The sequence below is a fragment of the Cynocephalus volans genome, chromosome 6 (genome assembly GCF_027409185.1).
Source record: "Cynocephalus volans isolate mCynVol1 chromosome 6, mCynVol1.pri, whole genome shotgun sequence".
Classification (NCBI taxonomy): Eukaryota; Metazoa; Chordata; class Mammalia; order Dermoptera; family Cynocephalidae; genus Cynocephalus; species Cynocephalus volans.
The window spans coordinates 137,224,148-137,236,017 of record NC_084465.1 but is presented as its reverse complement, the minus strand read 5'-3'; positions in this window follow the sequence as shown (position 1 = coordinate 137,236,017).

The window sequence follows — 11,870 nt, the reverse complement described above, 5'->3', positions numbered from 1 at the left end:
TTTCTTATAAATACCCAGTTCCAAGTATTTTGATATAAGCAGCAGGAATGGACTAACACAGGAATTAAATGATATCAAATTATAATAAAGAATATTGTTTTTGAAAAGACTTATGCCAATAAATTTGATAACAGGTGAAATGGAGAAAAATTCTTAAAAGATACAAATGACCACAACTGGATCAAGATGGAACAGAAAATCTGAAAAGATATATGTCAATAAAATAAATAATATTCTTAGATAAAAACAGTACACAATAATCTTGAGGCCCATAAATTCAATGATGAGTTTTATCAAACATGTAAGAAAGGAGTAATCTACATGTAATCTTTTAAAAACCACAGCAGAAGGGAACAATTTCCTATTCTTTTTTGAGACCAGTATTACTCTGATACCAAAATCAAACAAAGACATTATAAGAAAACTACAAACAATATCCCTCACAAATGAAACCTTAATAAGCCTCTGAAAATAGAAATTTAAATATCACATACATAAAAAGAATAGTATGTCATTATCAAGTAGAGCTTATCCCAGGAATGCAAAGTTACTTTAGCATTTGAACATCAACCAGTATAATTCACCATATAGACAGAATGTAAGAGAAAAACCATTTGATGATCTCAATAGGTACAGAAAAATGTTCGACAAAATTTAACAGCCTTTGTGATAACGACCCTTACACTAAAAACAGAAGTGACCTTTCTCAGACTGATAAAGGGCACTTTCAAAAAATGTATAGCTATCTTCTTAATCATTAGTGAAAGAAAATGCTGTTTCTACAATTAGCAGCAATACATAAATGTCCATTTTCACCACTATTCTTCAATATTATACTGGTGGTCTTAGTGTGAACGGTGAGAAAAAAGATAAAAAGAATATAGGTTGGGGACTTTGCCTCTGGTCAAGGTAGGGTAACAGAGACTGGATTTATCCTCCTGCCTGAAACAACTGAAAAACTGGACAAAGTTTATGAAACAACAGTTCTCAAAACACTGGACAGCAGGCAACACAGCTACGACACAAATGAAGTAAGTTTTATGATTGCCATAGCTTACTGCCTGGATTGATTTCCCAGGCTGTGACATTGAGAGTCAGTCTCCCTGACATGCGGAAATAATTAGGAGCCACTGGGAGTCCAAAGCCATTAGAGTTCACAGGGCAGAGTATGAGAGCAACACAGAGAGAGAACTATGGAGGTCTGCAGAGGGCCCATCCTGAGTATTCGGCTAAGCGCTGATCAGCTTGTGCATGTGAGGAAAGTACTCAAGGCAGAGGACAGAGAGATTAGAGAAAACTCTTTCCAATGCTCACACAATGCCAAGAGTAGTGCTCGCTCCTATCAGACAGGAGTGGGGAAAAAACCTTCATATTTCAGAGGATGTATAGGGAGAAATAAGCACTTATTCTCTATACTCACACTCAGCTCCGAATACTTCTGTAACTAAATGTGTGAGGGGTTTTCCACACCAAGCAATTCTTCAATTCTCTATGGACACCAACGGGGCATCCTACAATTTAACTCAATTCCACCTGGAGATAGCATCAGATCCCACAAGTTAAAGGCTCACTCTCACAAGACTACCTCCACTTCAGACACCAATCACAAGTCCAGGTTGTCACCTGTGCTTCCGACTGCCTGTAAATCAGAGGTTTCACAAATCCCTCCTTGGATTCAGTCATTCACTAGAATGGCTCACAGAATTCAGGGAAACACTTTACTTACATTTACTCATTTATTATAAAGGATACAACCCAGGAACAGCCTGATAGAAGAGATGCACAGAGCAAATGATAGAGAAAGGGATGTGGAACTTCCATGCTGTCACGAATTCCTATTATTTTGTTGCCTCAGCATTCATTTTGAATATAGGTTTATCTTTCTCATACCAGAAGCAGAGTTTAGTCACTCTTGACACCATTTCCAGTTCTCCACCTCCTTCCAGATCCTCAAGGTAGTCAATCCAGACATCTGTCTTATACAACTATTGACCGCCTCCCTGTGGGACAGCTAGATACAACCAGCTTCTCCTGCCCCACTGATCCCCAACCCTGCATGGACTGTATGGGTAAGCCACAGTGTCCACCTCTCAGTCACAGTGTAACTCCACAGAACTCACGCCTGCTTCCTCTAAACCCACCAATCAGAATTCCCTGAGGAAAACGCGATTGGGTAATACCCTGGACCCCAATAAAGACCTCAGACCACAAGTCCCTCATTCTTTCCTTCTTGCTCCCCACCCACTGGTTAAGCACCATGTCTGGGATTTAACCACTTCTTATTGGACCTGTGAGGCATGCTACTCTCTTCTCTCTGAATCTGTAAATAATAAACTGCTTCTGTTGTTTCCTGTGTTTTGTTGAGTTGTCTCCTTTATGTCTCACCTGACCAATGCACCTGAACCTAGCTTCTTTCCTGGATAGGGCTCTCCTAGAGAGTGGCTATCTTTGTAGGAGTAAACTGGAGACAGTTCAGATAAGAGCTACAAGGGTGTCTGCCAGTATAAACAAGTTTCCTGTGAGAGGGACACCTGGTCACAAATCAAACACGCGTTAGGCCATCTGGGAGGATAAGGAAGTAATGCGTGAAAGGCACATTGTGAACATCCGCAACCAAGTTCCTGATGCCCAGTCAGAGCAGGGATAGTTTACAGCCCTGAGAGCATTTACAGAGTTTATAGCCTCTCTTGAGAGAGACCTCAAAACAAAATTAGGAAAAAACAAACCGTAACACATGTCCTCTCTGGGTGTGCCACCCTCCCAGCAACCCCATATATTCAGCAACCCCAAAGCTCTCTAAACTTTGTTCTTTGGAGATTATGTAGGCATGCTTGATTAAATCATTGGCCACTGGTGATCAACTCAGGCTTCAGCCCTATCCCCTCCATGGAGGTTGGGAGGTTGGAGCTGAAAGTTCTAACTTTCTAATCACTTGGTTGTTTCTTCTGGCAATTGGTCCCCATCTTAAGGCTATCCAGGAGCCCCCAACTACTAAACATGTCATTAGCATACAAAAAGACACATCACTTAAGAGATTCCAAGGATTTTAGGAACTGTGTGCCAGGAAATGAGGGCAGAGACCAAATATATATTTCTTATTATGTCATAGAGGTCATTGAGTAGAGTACTCAAGGTAGAGTACTCAGAAGTGTTTTGCCTCTGTAGAAAAATTAGTTTTAGACTAAAAGTTGCTGTGGTACACCTAGCAAAGCTTAAAACAACACCTGAAAGGATCAAGCTGTTTTCAAGTAACCTAACTGTGACCCAGGGTAAGCTCAAGAATATTTATAGGGACAAAAAAATATTCAGCAAGTAACAAGAAAAAATATATAGTGTCTGACATCCAATCAAAAATTACCAGACTACCTACAAGAAACCCACTTTAAATATAAGAATATAGTCATACTATGATCTATAAAGATATTCCATGCTAACACTAATCAAAACAAAAATGAAGTAGCAATATTAATTTCAGACAAAATAGATTTTGGAGAAATGAATATAACAACTGATACAGAATGCCATTTCATAATGGGAAGGGGGCCAAATAATCAAGAGTATATAACAATCCTATATGCTTTTGTATATAATAACATAGCTTCAAAGTACATGAACCAAAAACTGATGAAACTTCAAGGGAAAATAGAAAACTCTGATTATAGTTGAAAATTTTAATTCCCCTGTTTCTATATCGATAGGACAAATAGATAGAAAATAGGAAAGGTTGTACAAAACTTGAACGATATGATCAACCAGCTTACTTTAATTGCAGCTGATAGAACATCACATCCAATGGAAGCTGAAAACATATATTTTTTAAGTACACATGACCTGTTTATCAAGACAGATTATATCCTGGGCCATAAAACAAATCGCAATAAATTTTAAAAGATTCAGTTTATACAAAGCATGTTCTCTCACTACAACAAAACTAAATTAAATATAAATATGAAAGGATATTTGAAGGTTCCCAAATATTTAAAAACTAATTAACACAATTCTAAATAACCCAGAGGTCAAAAAAGGAATAAAAATGAAAATTAAAAAGTATTTTTGAATGGAGTAAAAATGAAAACACAGCATATAAAAATTTGTGGGAAGCAGTTAAAGCAGTATTTAGAGAGAGATTTATAGTATAACATAGTGCCTATATTAGAAAAGAAGGAAAGTCTCAAATCATCTCAGTGATCTTCACCTTAAAAAATAGAAAAAGTAGCAGATGAAATCCAAAGTAAGCAGAAGAAAATGAATAATAAACATCAGAATGGAAATCAATGAAAAAGAAAACACAAAAATAATAGGGGAAATAAATGAAACTAAAAGCTAGTTTTTTGAAGAGATTAATAAAATTCATAAAACTTTATCCAAACTAATAAGGAAAAAAACCAGAAGTCAGAAACTACTTATTTCAGGAAAGAGACATGTGACATCACTACAGATGCTACAGATATTAAAAGGATAATAAGGAAATATTATGACCAACTTTATACCCATAAATTGGACAATGTAGAGGAAATGGCAAATGCCTTCAAAGGCATAAGCCACTGAAGTTCACCCAAGAAATATTTAAACTGAATAATTTTGTTTCTATGAAAGAAATTGAATTTCTTGTTGAAAACTTTCAACAAAGTTAACTCTAGACCTAGATGGCTTTGCTGGAGATTAATGAAAGGGGTATGAAGACATTTTTTGGGAGGGCAGGTGGAAGTGATGTTCCATCTTCATTATTTTAACTGTAGTGATGCTTTCATGGATGTATATAAGCATATATCAATATTTATAAAATTATACATTTTAAATATGTGCAGATATTATATGTGAATTCTACTTCAATAAAGCTACTCAAAGTTACCAGAAATTACATTTTTTGCAACTGTTATAGTTAAGATGAAAAATTCTAGATGATCACTGAAAAATATGAGATAAAGTACATATTTCAGAAAAGCAAAAATGTTTGAACAACAACCTCAGATCATTCCCAAGCAACTAGATTGACTCCCATTCTGACTCAATATAACCCTCCAGTCTCTCCTAGTAGGTATTTTGGGACAGCTGCTGCTTCTAGCATGGTTTAACGTTTTGTTTTTGGAGAAGATTGAACCAACCTGTATAATGCCAGGGTTCATAAACAGCCTTTTCACAACAAATGATAGTTTTATAATAAATATAAACTCCCCCAATTTATTAAAGTTCAACTCATGACTTCCACTTTTGCCTCCTTTCCAATTATAAAGATCATGTTTTTTCTTTATGAACGCCTGGTAACTGCCACACTGGGTAATGGGATTAGCAACACTTACCACTGGTCTGGGTTTGTGGTGATTCTGCTGACTCAGTCTGCAGCTGGTATGTCCTGAAAGAACTTTGAAAATGGAGACCTCACCCAGGGGTCTGCTCCTCCCCAGCATTTACCATTCAAAGACTTTTCAAAACAGATGACTCCAATTTTGAAGGTAATTCAAAGTTTAGCACCATGAAAAGTGCATATGTTTACATCATGTGGGGAAATTTACAGAAAGAAAAAAGGCATCTTTATTCTAACGTTCCTCAGACTATATCTATGCCAGTATAGAAAATTTTTTCCAAAGGAGCATTTAAAATACTACTTTTAATATTGTATTTATTCTTACATGATTAGTGTTTATAATAGCATATGTGTATGTTTTGTTTTATTTTTATCATCAATTTTGTAAAGTATGAAATGATTCTTTAGGGGTGAAGGTCTCATTTAAAATAATATACCCATAGAACAGAAGGATTTTACTTATAAAGTCTTGACTTTCAACTATCAGCCTAGAACTAAATTTGTATGGTTGATTCTGTTCAAAAGGTGATTCTAGATGAGCTATAGAAAGACTTTGCTGTGCCTCAGTTTTCACATCACTAAAAAATAAGGAGATTGGGTTCAATGAAGTCCAGTATTCCTTCCAAACCACAATGCTCAACTTATTTTCTAGGATTAATACCTGTGTTTCGAGGTTTCTTCCTCTTCACAGTTCAGTTCTCATTCTCTTTCTTGCTTTTAATTGTGCTTCCATTACTCGCTCCTGCTGTTTGACAAGTACTCTTCGGAATTAACCAGCTTTCTTCCTCATATTCCTTCCTATATTCCTCGTGTTCATACCTACAGATAGAAAATCCAGTTAAATTTTTAATTGTCTTTTCTCTGAAATTAATGACATTTCTTATTAGTGTTATCATTGCTCTTATCCTGTTGAAATAACCATACCATGCCTAGTCAAGTTCTATCATGATATATTAAGAACATATACATTACAGATCACTAAAATCATTAACACTGTCACTAACAGTATCACAAATACAGATCACTAACACGACCTGATTTCAAGATTTGTTATAAAGCTATGGTAATTCAGACAATACAATTCTGACATAAAGATAGACAAATAGATCAATGGAACAGAACAGACATTACAGAAATACATTTGTACATACATGGACAACTGACTTTTAACAGAGTTACAAAGACAGTTCAGTGGAGAAAGGATAGGTTTTCAACAACTGGTGCCAGAACACTTGCATATCTATGGGATACTTCATAAAGTTCATAGGACACAAAATTTTAAGATTGTATGAATCCTTCCATGAATTTTTTGAAGTCCCCTCACATAAGTAAAAATATGAACTTCATTCCATACTTAATATCATATACAAAAGTTAACTCAAAATGGATCATAGACCTAAATGTAAAACCTCAAACTATTAAATTTCTCAGAACAAAACAGGACAAAACCTTTATGACCTTGGGTTAGGCATAATCTTAGATATAACACTGAAAATACAATCTATCAGGAAAGAAATTGATAAACAAATTCATTAAAATTAGAACTTCTGCTCTTTAAAACACATTGTTATGAAAATGAAAAGCAACACACAAACTAGGAAAAAATATTTGCAAATCATATATCTGATAAAGGACTTGTATACAGAATACATAAAGGAACTTCAAAATGTTTGTGGAAAAATATAATTAAAAGATAATATGAACCTTTCCATGAACTTTTTGAAGTACCCTTGTATATAGTACTCTCACAACTTAATAATAAGAAAGCAATTGACCCACTAAAAAAATGGATGGTAGATCTGAACAGTTACTACAGCAAAGAAAATATACAATTGACAAATAAGCACATGAAAGGAAGTTCAGTGTCATTAGTCATTAAGGAAATGAAAATTAAAACCATAAAGAAATAACACATCTTCTGGAATATCTAAAATTTCAAAGACTGACCATACCACATATTTTCCAGGATATGGGGCAACTCAAACTTTCATACACAGCTGGTGGGACTGTAAAATGGTACAGCCACTGTGGAAAACAGTTTGGTCCTTTCATAAAAAGTTGGACATACACCTACCATGTTATTCAGTCATTCTGCATCTAACTATTTACCTAAGAGAAATAACAGCATTTCTTCAATATAAAGACTTGAACACGAATGTTCACACAGAATTTATTTTTAACTGGAAAAAAATGGAGATGTTTTTCAAGAGGAGAATAAATGGATAAAAGAATTGTGGTATATCTATACAGTGGAATACTGCTCAGCAATAAAAGAGAATAAATTAATAATATATACTCCCACACAGGTGAATCTTTAATTCAGGACCAGCTACATAATTTGTGGGATCCATTGCAAAATAAAAATGTGGGTCATCTTGTTTATAAATTATTAAGAATTTCAAAACAGTGACAGCAGAGCATTCAACCAAGTGTGGAGCCCTTCTGAGGGCAGGGCTCTATGGTACTACACAGGTCACATGACCATGAAGCTGGACCCAGTCAAAAGAATTATCCTGAGTGAACACAAAAAACAAAAAAGAACACTCAATATACGATTCTATTTATATAAGGCTCTTGAAAATGCCAACAACTCTGTAGTGATAGAAAGCAGATTATTGATCACCTGGGTTGGGGTAGATTACAAAAGGGCATGAGGACACTTTTTAAAGTGACGGATATGTTCACTATCTTGACTGTGGTGAAGGTTGCACAGAGGATATATGTCAAAACTTATTAAATGATACACTTTAAACATGCAGTTTACTGTATGCCAATTATACCCCAATGAAGCTGTTAAAAATTGCAGAACATTAGCCTTTGAGAAGAATTTTTTAAAATATGGTTCATGATCTCTCATGTGCATTTCTTCTTCATGGACAAAACATATATAAGTGTATGTTATGTAAAGCAGAAAACAACACGTAATTAAAGGCTTAAATGAATGATACATCATCAGTATAAACTGTTGGAGCTGGGGAAGAATAAGGATCCCATATGAGTTAAAGTGGCAAGGGAAAGACACTTAAAAGAATTGGTATTTAATGCTGCCTTGGAGTGAATGACATTTATGTAAACAAGGAAGAAGGGAAAACAGCAGTTTGAGGAGAGTGAAAAGAACGGAGATTTGGCTTAAAGTCTATCCAGGCCAGTTTATGGACAATGAACAGACTTGTCTTCTTGGATCAAAGGGAGGTACAAGGAGATAATGTTCCATTGGCCCCCCTTGGGCTCAGGTTGTAACACAGAACTCTGAATGCCTTTATCCTAAAGCTGATCCTTAGATCAGGAAAATAATATGATGTTTGACAAATCAAACAAGGTTATTTATAAGGTGCTATTCCAAACCTTCTTTGCCCTCAGCACACCTTATTCTCAATGAGGCTATCTACCTCAATTTTCTTTGCCCTGCTTCAAAAATCTATCTCTATTTCTTTATTTCTGTCTGAGAAAGAAGGATCTTTTCTGTTTTTGAAACCTAATCTCTCCATCCATCTTCTTAATCCTTTACCCTCCCAGTGTCAGAGGGATCTTGCTTCAAAAAACAGCCTATCTCAAATAAACAATCAATCTCTCCCTCTTTGTGGTACCTCCAGCAAATGAACAACAAATAAAAATCTTCTTTTGGTTCTGTTGTTGTCTCAAGATATCTCATTCATCCCACACTTCAGTGAAATCAAAGCCATCCTCTTTCCAATGACTCTTGCGACCAGCCTCATTCTGGCATTTGTTACTTCTCTCCTGGACTATAACTGTTCTCGTTTCCTGCATCCCTTCATACCAATCTATTCAATACACTGCTGCCAAATTAATCTTTGAAAAAAGTGTTGTTTCAGTATGATTTTCCTCCTTACAAGTCTTTAGACACTCAACACTTTTAAAATAGAGTGGTTCTCAATATCTCTATCCTTTCTACTAATACTTCCAAGATTTCGTCAATCTGCACAACTCACTTTCCCTCACACTTGTTTGTTTTTCCTGCTCCTGTGTTAACGATCAGCCTGCAATATCCTCTCACAATCTGTCTGTTGCAACCATACTCATTCTTCAAGTATTCATAGTGATTTTGTGCACGAAGGCTTTTCTGATCCTCCAAACAAGCTACATTTTCTGACAGGTCTTTAACTTCCATAAGCACTTTGTGATTCTTTGCAAATTTATTTTACTCTGCATTTGATAATAGAACATAGAATTTGGAGTCAGGAAGACCTTCGAAATCACTGCTTTAATAAGCAGTGCTTACGACCTTGGGCAAATTACTTAACCTCTCCAGTCTTCATTGAACTCATTCATAAAATGTTGATAATAATATCTACCTAAAAAGAGTGTTGTGTAGATTAAATCACCTGAAGTGTCTGAGGCATAAGAGGTATCTTACTACCATATCTTGGAATATGTTTATTTGTATGATCTTCTTATCCACCATAAAATACTATTAGCTTCATGAGGCTGGGCCCCATTTTTTGTTCATTTTGGTGTCATCTATTTGTACATAGTATGTAGTAAATTATTCACTTTTTAAAGGCACAGCTTTACAAATCTGTTGACATGTTATTTATTTCTAGGGTACTTAAAAGTTGTTTTTTCCTTTTTATTTATTTATTTTTCACCTGGCCGGTATGGGGATCTGAACCCTTGACCTTGCCAAAATGTTATTGTATTGAACTTTGTAAAAAAGATAATCATTGTGAAAATGAGGTACATCTCATGTAAGATTCAATGTTTTAAAGGAATAATTGATTGGAAGGGAAACTATTAACTTCAAAATACAAACTGATTCTGCCACCAATGGGTATTTTGTTAAATATATTAATAATACTGTAAATTTTACACCTGAAAATAGTTATTATTTGTGGCATTTTCAACCTTAAGTAATAATTTATGCACAAAGAAATGTATTCATTTTATGTTTAGTATGATGAGTTTTGACAAATGTATATACCTGTGTAACCACCACAATTAACATATTGAACATTTACATTATCCCCACATGAATTCTTGAGTCTATTCTTAGTTTATCCTCCCCACCTCAACCCCAGACAACAACTTTTCTGTGTTCTGTCACTACAGATTAGATTTTCTTTTCCTAGAGTTTTACATAAAAGTAATCATTCACTATATAATATTTTGTGTCTGGCTTCTTTCACTCAACATAAAGTTTATGAGATTCATTCATGTTCAGGTACAGTAACTTTTTCCTTTTTATTGCTGAGTAATATTCCTAAGAATACACTACAATGTGTTTATCCATTCATGTGTTGATGAACACATGGTCTATTTTTAGTCTGTGGCTACTATGATTAAAGCTGCTACGAACATTTGTGTCTAAGTCTTTGTGTGGACATGTTTTTATTTCTCTTGGTTAAATACCAAGAATAAAATTACTGAATCATATGGTAAATAATTGCACATTGATCTTTTTAAGAAATTGTCAAATTGTTTTCCAAAGCAGTATTTTCTTCAGTCTTGTAGGAGAATGTCAGTTGCTCCACGTCCTTGCCAGCATTTTAAAATATTAGCCACTTTATTGGTTATATAGTGATTTATCATTGTGGGTTTAATTTGCATTTCCCAAATGACTAATAAGGTTGAGTACCTTTGCATGTGCTATTGGCCATTTCTATATCTTTTTGTGATGTGTCTATTAAAATCTTTTGCTCACTCAAAAGAATCAGATTGTTTTGCTGAGTTAGGATGCATTATATATTTTGGATACAAGTTCCTTGTCAGATACATGTACTCTGAATATTTTCACTTTTTAAATGCTGTTTTTAGGAGAGCAGACATTTTACATTTTGATGAGGCTCAATCGTTTTCTTTTCTTTTTATGATTAGTGCTTTTTTTTTTTGTACCTAAGAAATCTTTGTCTTACTCAAGTCACAAAGATTCTGCTATGTTTTCTTCAAAAGTTTATAGTTTTAGCTTTTATGTTTAGGGCAATGATCCGTTTCAAGTGAATATTCATCTATAGTGAGGTGAGGGTCATGATGAAATTTTTTTACATGAATATTCAATGGTTCCAGCCTATTTATTGAAAAGATTATACTTTCCAAATCGAATTACCTGATTTCTTAGTTGACTATCAATTGACTATATAAGAGGGCACTTCAAAAAGTTTGTGGAAAAATAGAATTAAAAGATATACAAATCTTTCCATGAATGTTTTGAAGCACTCTTGTATATAAGGGTCTATATCTGGACTCTGTTCTGTTTCATTGACCTATATGTCTCTATGCCTACCTACCCTGTATTGAAAATCGTAGTTTTATAGTAAGTCTTGAAATCGGGTATGAATGTGCTTCAGCCTTGTTCTTCCTGTGCATTTCCCTATAAATTTTAGAATTAGCTTGTCAAATTAAAAAAAAAAAAATGCTGCTGGGATTTGGGAGGAATTGACATTTTAATAGTATTGTGTTGTCCAGTTTATGAATATGGAATAGCTATTTATTTAGATCTTTCATTTCTCTCAGCAGTGATTTATAGTTTTTAGTGTACAAGTCTTGCACATATTTTGTTAAACTTATCCCTACAGAGTTCATGTTTTTGGATACTGACGAACACTGCATG